The sequence below is a fragment of the Cyclopterus lumpus genome, chromosome 6 (genome assembly GCF_009769545.1).
Source record: "Cyclopterus lumpus isolate fCycLum1 chromosome 6, fCycLum1.pri, whole genome shotgun sequence".
NCBI classification, from domain to species: Eukaryota; Metazoa; Chordata; class Actinopteri; order Perciformes; family Cyclopteridae; genus Cyclopterus; species Cyclopterus lumpus.
Genome location: NC_046971.1, coordinates 25,202,816 through 25,214,866, shown reverse-complemented (window position 1 = coordinate 25,214,866; position 12,051 = coordinate 25,202,816). Strand labels below are relative to the sequence as shown.

Below are 12,051 nucleotides of genomic sequence, written 5' to 3'. Positions count from 1 at the left end.
GTCCGAGACTCACGGAGTAACGGAGGAAAACGATTTACCTTCGCACAATACCCATTTTCACTGAATAGAGCTTGAACGCATCATAATGTAACTCAATGCTGTCAGCTCAGTAATTTAGCCACCGTAGGACTGTGTTGTATGCTGCTGTTAATGCTCTGAATCCTGCATGTCATGTAGAACCTTTTAATTAGTGAGCTTCAGAGGTGCCGTTTCCCCTGCTCTCAGTCTTTGTGCTATGCTAAGCTAAGCTAATTGGCTGCTGGCTCCAGCTACATATTCAGCATACAGACGGGGGCACGATAATGATCTTCCTCAAACTCTCAGCAAGAAAGCAAATAGTGTATTTGTCAAATGTTGCAGGTGAGTACACTTCAGATTCTGGATCATTTGAATGGCATTTTTCCGTTTCTTACTTGAGTTGATGAAATTAATTGCTAATAAAATCCCAGACAATCTAAGTTAGTTGGAGTGTTGCTGATGTAACAGCTCATCTTTAGTGGATGACTGTTGAGGGAGCGTGCGGCTGCACTGAGATTGGTCTTCAGACCGAGTTATGTTCACCGTGTTGTTTACTGATCCCTGTCGGGCTCTCTAGAGAGACGGCCTCTGAGGGGTTGATGGAGCATTCGGGGCCTCTGAGGGACAAATCAAATCCCAATTTAACCCCCGGTGAGGGCGGATCGTACAGACCCAGAGCACAGGCCGCACTGTCTTCAAGCTGTGGACCTGTTCTTTCTTTTTCTCTGTATAATTAAACGTTTCTCTTTTCCCTCCTGCCCCCCATTTCACCTCTCACCTCCCTCTGCCTCACCCCCATCTAAGGTCACGTCACCTCTCAGTGAGACAAACACAACAATAGACGTGTTTCTCGTTGTTTCTGTTTCTGCCTCTCTCCAACACCCCCCGCCTCCATCCTCTCCTCCATCTCCATCTCTCTCCGTCTATTTTCCTCTTTATCTTGTTCTGTCCTGTTCCCATGGAAACTGACGGTCTTTCCGGTAAGGTAAGGAGAGTTTTGTCGGAGAGAGTTGCTCTAGCTGTAAGTTGTGATGTAATCAAGCCAACGGTTTCCAGGGCTGCCGTTTATGGTCATGTCAGTGGTTGGCTGCCGACGATCCGGCTTCCTCCTGTCTGACGGTGGCACAGCGAGGCTCTCTGAGGTGGTGGGTGTGTGTGTGGTTGTGAGTGAGAAAGGTATACTACAAATACTGCTGTCTCATCCACTTCTTGTCTGTGTATGTACTGCTCTATTTACGGAGCTCTGAATGCAGCTCCTTCTGCTACAAGACGGAGGTGACAAAAGGAACCTGGTTACAGCTGAAGGTGGACCAAGGATATCACATATCAATGGAGTACAACACCATTAAAAAGACAACTATCATCACAAATGATGAAAACACTGGACATGAAATACAGAGTGTTAATGTCCTGAGGAAATTCGTTGAAAAAAACAGGAGCCTGTAAGTCTTAAAGGATCATTTAGGTGTCATACATCAAGATGAAGAATAGTTTACAGCCATTCTAGAAGTTCTCTGAGGCAGCCAGGCATCAACTTCTGGTTCTGAAATGAAACCAATGCCAAACGCTTCATTTCCTGCATTCTGGTGAATGTTGTTCGCCCAATTTATGGTGGAAATAAACCCAAAAAAACACGGACCCCTTCTCGTTCATCATGCTTTGTGGTTGTAGCTTATTTGCCATCATTATATTAATGTGTTTATGTTGATATTTAGAAGAGGACAGTGTAAAAATGCAATACAATTAAAAAGTCTTGCATTCAAAATGTTACTAATGTAAACGTACAAGCATTTGCATCCAATCATACTTACAGTACCAAATTAATGTATACTTGTTATGCAATATCATTTGTAATGTATTAATGTGTTCATCCTTTTAATGTTGCAGCCGGTAAAGGTGGAGCTCATTTGAACTACTTTACATACTTACTATGCTATATACTTCTAATATATCACAGTTTATAAGTAAAGTACCCCAACTACCAACTAGTACTGTCAAATAAATGTAGTGAAGTTAAAAGTACAATAGTGGAGTAAAAGTATAAATGACATGAAATGGGTAGAACCTCAAAATGGTCGTTGAGTACAGTACAGAGTAAAAGTTACATTCCACCAACAGAATTGTTTACAAGACCACAAAGTTCTTCATAGATCTAAGTCTAATTATTATGTCTATTATATGTGTATTATGGACCCGGCTGACCTACAGTACTGAGCACAGTTTCCTGCAATAAGGGATTCTTATATACACTACATTTTTACCTTGAGTATGGGGGACAATCTTTGTGAAATTGTTGGCTTGTAAATAACCTGAGGCTCTGACTGCTTGTGTTTCTTGCCCTAGTGGACGCTGTTCTGTAAGCAATTACAATAGTTAGTACAATGTCAATAAACGTTATTGAAAATGATAGGCAAAGCTTCAAATTAGACCAAATTTAATTCAAATTGAATTCAAATTTAAATGCGTAACCAAAAAGGTGCAGAACCTAAAACCTTTCAGGAATGTTAAAACAAACAAAACATTGCATAGGAGATGCTTAAGATAAGTGAAAGGTTACACTGAACAGAAAAGGACCTTCATCTCAATAATAGTATTTCTGGTATCTTGTTCCCGAGCTGCAGATCAAAGATGTTTATAAGTCAGACACCTTCATATCTGCTCCTTTTCATGCACATCTCAACATTTGGAATGTAGTCGTTTTTATGGACTAAACACTGACAGTCTCCTCCCCTCCCACCCCTCCTTGTCCCTGATTGGCTGTAGCAGTGTGATTATATTTGCTGTGTAGTATTAACGGTGTCTTCTCTCTGATCCGTCTGCCCAACACTGCCTGGAGTGCCTCTGTGTGTTAAATCCCCCCCCCTCTTCAGTCTGCCCTGCCACAGAGCTCAACCCCCCCAGAGTGGCTTTGTTGTGCCCCTGCAGTAGAGGCTCTGCCTCCAGCCTGTCTGCCGTAGAGCTGGATCTCTGTGTGCATCTGCAGCTGAATCCGTCCCCCACTTCCTAAAAACCTCTGTGAGTCTTCTTCCTGAATTCAAACAGAAATGGACAACGGCTTTCCCCGAGCGGGTGGAGCCGATCATGTCCTCAGCTTACCCTGACTTAAGTGACTTGGCACGGAGAGTCTTGACCTTGCACTTGAAAAGACGCATTTAAGCTTTTTGGGTTTCTAATTTTGCGGAAAGAGAAGTTCCCGTAGACTACTCCTCACTCCACATACCAGCCTGCCCAGGATCACTGAACACGGCGCAGCACACACACACACACACACACACACACACACACACACACACTACAGAACAAAAAAATACTGTAGTAAAAGATTATTATTATATATATATATATATATATATATATATATATATATATATATATACATATATACACATACATATACACAGTATATAGGCCTATTTGCTTGACAGGGCACAATGACTAAAAACAAAAGACTCTAATCCAACAGTATACTTATTACAGGTTCATATTTGTGTAACTTTTCATTGCATATTCTACACAGGTCTGACATTTCGCAGACAAAGTAGTGGGCGGCGACATTCAAATATATTTAACACCTTTCAATATGTGTTCAGAGATAAAGTGAATATTTGACTGTGTGCATCTCAAACAATGTTCCAACTGTAGAGATGTTAGCTGTAGCAGTAGAGCAAGCATTCTAACATTTGCTAATGGCTGATGGGAACATTTAAATGAATAGGGGGATTTTACAATTCAAACCAAATGTCATGCAATCCATATATTTTTGTTAATGTCCTGCAGTCACATAAATATAGCAGATATATCTCGGGTCAGATGCTGTAGCTTGATGCTACAACCCCAGCCTCCCATCTCAAGTCTTGGCCCGGATGTCCGCTTGCTGTTGCACTGGACTGATTCATGGCTAACAGTGGTGCTCGGATGTGGAGATGGTCGACGGGCTGTTCTCCTAACGTAGAGCACCTTATGATGGGATGCCCTCCGTATTATCTCTTGTGCCCATATGGGCATGCTCAGTGGAGAGTCCTTCTCCAGCTGAGTTACCTATGCGCTCCCCTATGATCGTAAGGCTCCTCTCGAATGTTCCGAAAGTTGTTGGACCAAATGCATTCACTTCTATTTGGTCTGTGAACAGACGTTCCTTTTCCACTGATTGTTTATGAGGGAAATGCTTCGTGTGTGCCATCTGAACGTGGAGGTTGCAATAAAAACCACGTGGGCCAACATCTCTTCTCTTGCAGCTGCACCACAACCTCCATAAGAGGAGAAATTCAGTCAGTTTGTAAACTCGACCACACTTCTTTTTCCCCCCTGCTTCCTTTCTCTCTCCTCTCTATTGCTCCCTCGTGCACTTACATTAATTCCTCCTTCAACTTTCTGTCTCCCTTTTTTTACCCTGTCTCCTCTACCCCCCCCCCCCCCTCTCCTCCTCCTGCACCATAAAGTAGACGGCTGGATGATTCATCTCTCCGTCTGCCCCCGGACTGTTGTGATCCGTGTTTTACTGCACAGTTAAAGCGGACTCCCCCTTCCTCCTCCCTGACGTCCCTCTGTCCTCTGCAGCTATTGACACTCATCAACCAAAGCGTCAACTGTTAACACAGATAACAGCCCGGACTAGAAACAATAACCGAGCCTTCATCTGCTCTGTAATTATTGTTCTGCAGATATTTTATGTGAGCTTTGAATACAGTCAGGATTTTACAGGGCTATTGATTTGATCTGGGGGAGTTGTTTGTGCGGCCATTACGCTCCCAGCCACCGTGAATGTCGCTATGTACAGGCCAGCCGTCCTTTTCTGGAGATAATTCATCATTATGAGACAGGCGGATCTATGTTTTAATCATATTCTCTGCTGCAATATTGCAGTGTTTGCTGACAGATACCTTTTCAACTAATTAAGAAACATATCCATGTTGTTGCTGCAGGGGTCAGGTTCCACTTGGACTATTAAGGTCCAATGACCACAGTTTCTTCATTGTGCGGTTTACCCGATTGGTAGTGACAAGTAAACACAACTACTAAACCATAAGAAACTACAACAGTTGCTGAAGCTCAGGAAAGAGTGTGGTTAAAAAAGAAAGAAAAAGAAAGACCTTGGATTGCAGGTCTGTAACAACACGTCTGTGCTGGGGACATAAACATAATGTGAACACTAGATACATATATTTCTATTAGTGTAGTGAAGAACTGATTATGTTGAAATTGGTCATGTGACAGGCTGCCTACATTATTTGGAAATCACATTATTTCATTGACATCAAACTTTGTATTTATATCCAAACCACAACAAATAAAATAAGACTTAAAATCTGTAATACCGTTTTAGTCACCAAAAGATGTTGTCTCAGGAACACTTCTTCTGGCTTTAACTTTGAAAATGAAAATCTCCTTTCAATAAAGGAAATTAATTTCCCCCCACCACAGTGGATGTTAAAAATAGTTGTGTTTTGTCTGGAGTAGTGTCTGCAAGTCTCCTTGTCAGGCTGCTTACAGCCCAGACAAGCTGCACTAATCAGAGGGTGAGGGCAGCTTTGCCTGAGACACAGAACCCAGGGCAAAGCAGTTCACGAACAACCTGCTGCCAGGCAGTGACCTCCTGTTCTAAAAGGTGAAGGCTGCATTCTCTCTAATGTCCACCAGGGAGCGACTCCTCAGGTTGTATAGAAGTCTATGAGAAAATGTGTCTCCTCCTCTCTTGATGTATTCCCTCAGCAAACATCGTGAACATGAGGTCGACACCACGGTGTTGTCTGGTCTGGGAGTTGTCTGGGTTTTACACGCTTGATAAGACGCAACACAGGGATGCACATTAAAATGCAGTTGGAGCTCATTTGCAACACAAAAACATGACAAACAACAACAAATAAACAGTGGTGCAAGAAAACACGGCCCATCACCTCTGACTGTGTTTGAGCAGCAAGCATCATGAGTCCTGCTCTCTGTCCTGCTGTCCGCCCCACAAGTGCAGCTTGATCCTGGACCACAATGGATCCAGGTCTCTGTGAAGATGTGGGCTCAACAGTCACCGACCACCCGTTAATGGGTTTGCCTGAAGTCTTATTTCATTCATCTTAATTCTTCTGCGACAGGGCATCAGACAGCCAGTAGCATGCTGGGTAGTGGAGTATCCTCCTAGCTGGATTAGCTTAGCTTCCATCTGTGCTCTCCTCCCTCGGGCAGTTTGGAAGCGTTTGGTCCAGCAGGTCTGACTGGCTGGTCCGTCGTGCACTTAATCCCCAACGCTTCCTTTTCAGATGTTGATGAATGTGTTCTGTCATATGACATTAGTGATCCAGTAATTAACATGAAAAAACTACAAATTAGGACAAACAAATTTAGTGAAATTCATGGTGTTCATTTAGTAAATCAAGTAGTATAGACAATAAGTATGTGTTGGGGCGTGGGCTACCTTGTGATTGACTGGGAGTTTATCGGACAACTTACACCCTTTCAGTGTGTTTTCACTTCATGAAAGTAAATTGTAACATTTTGATTAACATTTTTCCCAAATATGTCTATTTTAGCTTTCAATAGTATTCAGATAATTTCCCTTCTGGTTGCAAAAGAACAAGACAGCTAAAAAAAAGAAAAGAAATGTCAACTGTCAAAAAAAAAGGGGGGGGGGCAAAATTATGAAGTCGAAGCTACAACCATGCTCCACAAGCCAACGGATGACATCACGGTGACTACGCCCACTTCTTATATAAAGTCTATGGCCGCTGCTTACAGAAGCTTAATGCTGTATTTAGGGTAAGGCAACAGTTGACGGCAACCTTTTTGAGTGTATCAACTTTTTTATCAACTCAGGAATCCTCATATTTGGATTAACAGAGATTGCAGCACTCGACTGTGAAAGCAGGGTTTTGAACAGTGAGGGGGACACGGCACCCCTGTTGCCAGTGGAAAGTAGCCCTTGGCGCTACACCACTACCACCACACCTTTGCTTTCCGCCTCGCTACAGATTGGGCATGCTGCTTTCTCCGCTGGCACTGAATGTAGTTTTTGGAGGTAAATAATGAGGTGCAGAATCATCCAATATGGATGTAATTCCTCGGGCTAGTGTGGAGCTGCAGCGAGCACACTGTAACATCTTGCTGGTGGAGGTGTCCTCAGTCCGTCTGCCTCATCAAAGTGATTGAGAGCGTTGCCATTTCTCAGAATGAGGCAACCCCAAACTTACAAATGATGACAAATAAGTCACTGTGTTCATCAGAAGATTATTGGCATCAGCACTATTTAACCTAGACTCGGCTGAGTTATAATAGCCACCAGCATTAAGCAAAGTAAGAACGCCGACCTTTAGGTAATTAAAAGTTGTAAAGTAAGGGATGAAGTACAGCGAGCCAGCGATTATTGCGGAACAAGCCCTGCCATGGTGATTCAAGACCCCTGCAGTGGGTGACCAAAACCATCAAAGCCTACCATCACCACAGACTAGGATCTGTCTGGGCATAAAGGGTCAGAGGTTCGTTTCATCATAAGTCAACTTAAAATGAATATCGCTCAATTTAGCTGATGTGCCAAAATAAAATCCTCGCCTTTTTGAAACAGAGAAAGTGAATCTACACAAATGTTCCACGCCCGCCCCCCTTTTTAATATAACTTTCACAGGAAAACGTTAAACCTGCTTTCTGTTCCATAATTTGACTTTTTTAGATAATGCAAGCATATCGCCACTTCTGGTAGTAACACTCCACAGGACTGCAAGAGGTATGGGTTGGCATTGTCAGATGGGATGAATATCAGACGGCGCCTCATAATCTCAAAGTCAAACAGAGTCAAACAATACAGTGACAGCACATGTTTAATAGATTGCCTTTTCTATTATACAGAATACTGATTGAAACAATGTTGGAACTCAGTAAATGTAACTCTCACCGGCCACATGGCTTATTTACACAGAACCATCTGAGAAGCTGTCATTGGGACTGTTTGGAAAAGGTCAGGCAAATTAAAATACTCAGCAGGTGATTAAATGAACCATCTGTCAATGAAACTTTTACTAGCCAGTTGGGAGAAGAGCGACAATGTGTTTTCCCTGGGGAAAAACCTTCAGTGTCGTTCTGTGCTCTTCTTTCAATAGAGACATACTCTCCAGTTGTGATCCAACTGATGCTGTTGCCGCATCCACGCTAAGCTCTTCAGGAGCCGCCATCGTTGTTTTGAACCAAACAGTCGACTCTCCATGTCACAAACACACATAAACCACGACCGTAGCTCCTGTAGCTCCTCACAGAACGCTGGCTGATCAGGTCACCAGCCATGCTTCCATTCAATTGTCAAGAAAATGATTAGGCAAACTTTTGAAATGCCACAAAGAAACTGGATACACGGGAGTTTAGACAGAAGTTAAATTAAGTAGAAGATGGAGAAGAGGTAGCAAACCAGAACCAAAGGTCACCTTGGCAATCTGGCCATCTCACAGAGAAAAAATGGAGGGGTCTTCAGGAATTAGTTTTATCTCCTTCCAACCTCTCTGGATTAAAAGTATCACTATTACACAAGGTAACCATGACAAACTCCAAATGATTGGCCATTCTGCATATGCATATATATATATATATATATATATATATATATATATATATATATATATATATAAATATAAGATGCTTCAGAGGAGAGGAGCAACTTGTACAGTTTTTCCCCCATTAATATTTTGTATCTCATATCTTCTCCAAACCAGTCTGATCCAAAGACAAATGATACAAAACTTCTTTAATCTTGTCTAATTCAAGTATGACCTGTAGTGATCCACAACGCCATCAAACCTTTTACAAGTTCATGACCACGCATTCATGGCAAATATGCAACCGAACATGACGTTCACTGTGATAAATGATCTATCTGAAGGAGTGGGAACTTCTGTAGCATTTAGAAATGATTCAAAAAATTGCACTATAGAAACTACAACCCTTTTGTAAACACTGCTATCTTGCAATGCTTCGCACTAATGACATTTTTCTTAACCATGAGAAATTACTGGTACGGTCCTTTTTGATGTATAGATGTATTGTTTGCAGCAAGTCAAAGTTGCATTTGTACATCAGGCGTCTCGTAATAATTCAAGTAACCGTATGACACAAAGCAAAGCAGCCATTTATGGTCCACAATGGGGATTTCTTTTTGCATAAACAAGCATGAAGCATCGGATATGAGGAGCATTGGATTCGTTAGGAGTAATATAAGAATGTCTGTTTGGGTTTTTATTGTTTCTGGAAAGGGATTCCCAATAAATAATAGATGCTTTTTCATTGAGGGGACACAATTGTGTTGGGAACAATTACAAACAGATGTTTATTAAAGTTAAATTCATATTTGCCTGTCCTTCCTATATCAACACTGCTGCATAAGTCTCAACAGATTTGAAGTGAAGCCTCAACCGGGTCTCGCTCTAGTTATTTTGCTCTGGACGCACAGCTGAAAAGCTCCAGGGTTTGAAATGACTACTCTAACTAGGTGTGATCAGGCAGAGGCCAAACCAGGCTGGAGAAAAGCAGCATGCGGCCTGACAGGCACCCCGTTGGACTTGATCCTGAGGGTGGGGTTCTTTTATTTCGACCCTCTTCCACAACACCGGAGGGAAGGTTTTAGTAGTATTCTCTGCTGTGCGTTGTACCAAAAGTACAGTTGATCCGATACCAATACCGTTATCAGAAAAGCCTCTGATACTGCCTTAAATAGCTGGATCAGGTGAGTGAGCAAGCCTACGCAGGGATCGGATCATCTATCAGCTAATTATTGCTACACAGGATCCTGCCAGATCGCTACTGCACATGTACAAACTAGGACAACACACCTGTGGTAAAACACACGTTTCTAACGTTGACTAGTCAACGTTAGCTGTTAGCTGTTAGCTGCCGGTTGAATGCATTGAAATTACGTGGAAACCTTTTCCGGCTCTGGTTTACAAGTTATGTCGTTATAGCTATCGGATAATAACTGAACCATTACCAAAGGTTTGCAGATGGAAATCACTCTTTAAAGCGTGTGTTACCCATAAGCTTAGACATAACCCTAATTGGAGTGATTTAGTAAATACAGTGTACTGACACAAAGAAGGTTTGGCAGTGAAGAGATCGTTCAGTTCTGAATACGTAGAATTATCTTTACACTCCTACCTGAGTCTGTTGCTCTGTGATGTAGGAGTATACAATTAGCTGAACTCTCTGTACCGTGGCTAAAGTTGAACCAGGACAAACCTTTTCTGACAGACTACTTGTGTTTTCTTGCTGGAGGCCTTTGCAGCGGCACCCCACTGGGCCAACGCAGTGGTCTCACTGGAATAAATGAGGACCCTGGATAGCTTTAGTAGTTCTGCATGCAGCCTAGGGGAGCCGGGTTTCCAGAAAGACCTCATTCACCACCAGAACCCCCCCATGAGAGAAACATTTCTACTGTTACAAGTGTAATAAAAGGTCCCGCTAAGCAGCTGGAGCAGAAAAGGGGTCCCTTTAAGAGCAACCAACCTTTTATTACAACCAGATGGCAACCGTTGGGTCTGAAAATTGAAGTCAGTGTCTTAAACCTGCATTCTCTCTACTGTTCATCAGGGCGCGACTGGTTGTATAGAAGTATGAGAAAATGACTTTACTTCTCTCGGCCAAAATGCTGAACTTGAGGCTTCAAAGGGGCACTCTACAAACCAAAGGGGGGAGTAACAACGACTACGTCCACTTCTTGTATACAGTCTATGATTACAGCATCAAAGATATGACATTTTGGTCCGAGTAACCTTCATCAGATACTTTAGAGCTTATTCGCCTTCACCCTTGACCACACACATATTTCAACACAGAGATAAAAAATGTGCAGACCGAAGCCAATACTTTTCTCACAGAGACAGTTAAGAGTATCATCAGTAATGACCCCCCCCCCCCACCCACCCCAGTTCTCACTACAACAATTGTCACTCATCTTAATGACGTGTCTATCTTTTGTTGTGTGATCCGAGGCGGAGGTGTGTCGTATCTCCCGGCAACACGTTTTTGGATTTAACATTTTTTTCTGCATGCGTCTGTTGTTGCTATGACGTCCTGCAATGTGGCTGCCACTACCCTCACCTTTTTAGCCACAGCAAGCTTGCCCCCCCCCTACCCCCCACACCCTCCACACACACACACACACACTCTGTTATCTCCTCCCAAGCACATCAGAGTCGCTATGGAAATATAGGGAGGGAAAAAGAGCTGAGATGTTGACGTCCAACTTGCTTTTCACCTGCTGTGAGCCGGTCAGGGCTTTGGTAGTGAGAGACTAGGGACCTGGCTGAGCCTGCTGTGTGTGTGTGTGTGTGTGTGCGCGTGTGTGTGTGTGTGTGTGTGTGTGTGTGTGTGTGTGGCAAAAATAGAGAGGGAAGAGTGTATAATCTTCCTTTAAAACTTCATTGCAGAGCATCTGTGTGTGTGTTTCTGTAGGCTATGTGTGCAGTTGGAAGGGAACCAGCTGTGGCCAAAGATGTGTTTGTGTCTGTGTGTAGACCTACGTTTGTTTGTTTGTTTGTTTGTTTGTTTGTTTGTGTGTGTGAGTGTGTGTGTGTGTGTATATACCTACATATGTGTGGTTGTGTGTGTGTATACCTATATATGTGTGTGTGTGTGTGTGTAAACCCCCCTCCACCATCAGCCCTTTTCTCCATCCTCTCCCTCCCTGCCTCCCTTTCTTCCTCTGTTTGGTTTCCTCCTTCCTTCCCCCTGTTTCTTCTCCCTCCCTCCCTCCCTCCTCTCTAATCACAGGCTAATTGACTCAGCCAGATTTGGCAACAGGCGTATTAGTGTCATTTCACACAACAAGGGATGACCTATGCAGACGGCGCAGCAGTGACAGTCGAGACGGAGCGAGGCCCTGTTGTGTTCACCAAATCCAATTTCCCACACACAACCACACACACAGCAAACGCATTTCTCTCCATTGATAAATTGACCTTTCTAACATAAGTTTCTTGTGTTTCGTTGTCCGCCCAGCTCAGTGGAAGACCCCTGAGGACAACATATTGGTGTGCACACGGGTCAGCTCAGAGCATCCTCAGACTGGAC

General features: G+C 43.1%; 1 protein-coding gene across 1 annotated transcript in view; it reads right to left on the bottom strand.

Annotated features, from left to right (window-relative positions):
* znrf1 (zinc and ring finger 1) overlaps nt 1–12,051 on the bottom strand; it is a 49,394-nt gene that overhangs the window by 36,398 nt on the left and 945 nt on the right. The window lies entirely within an intron of this gene.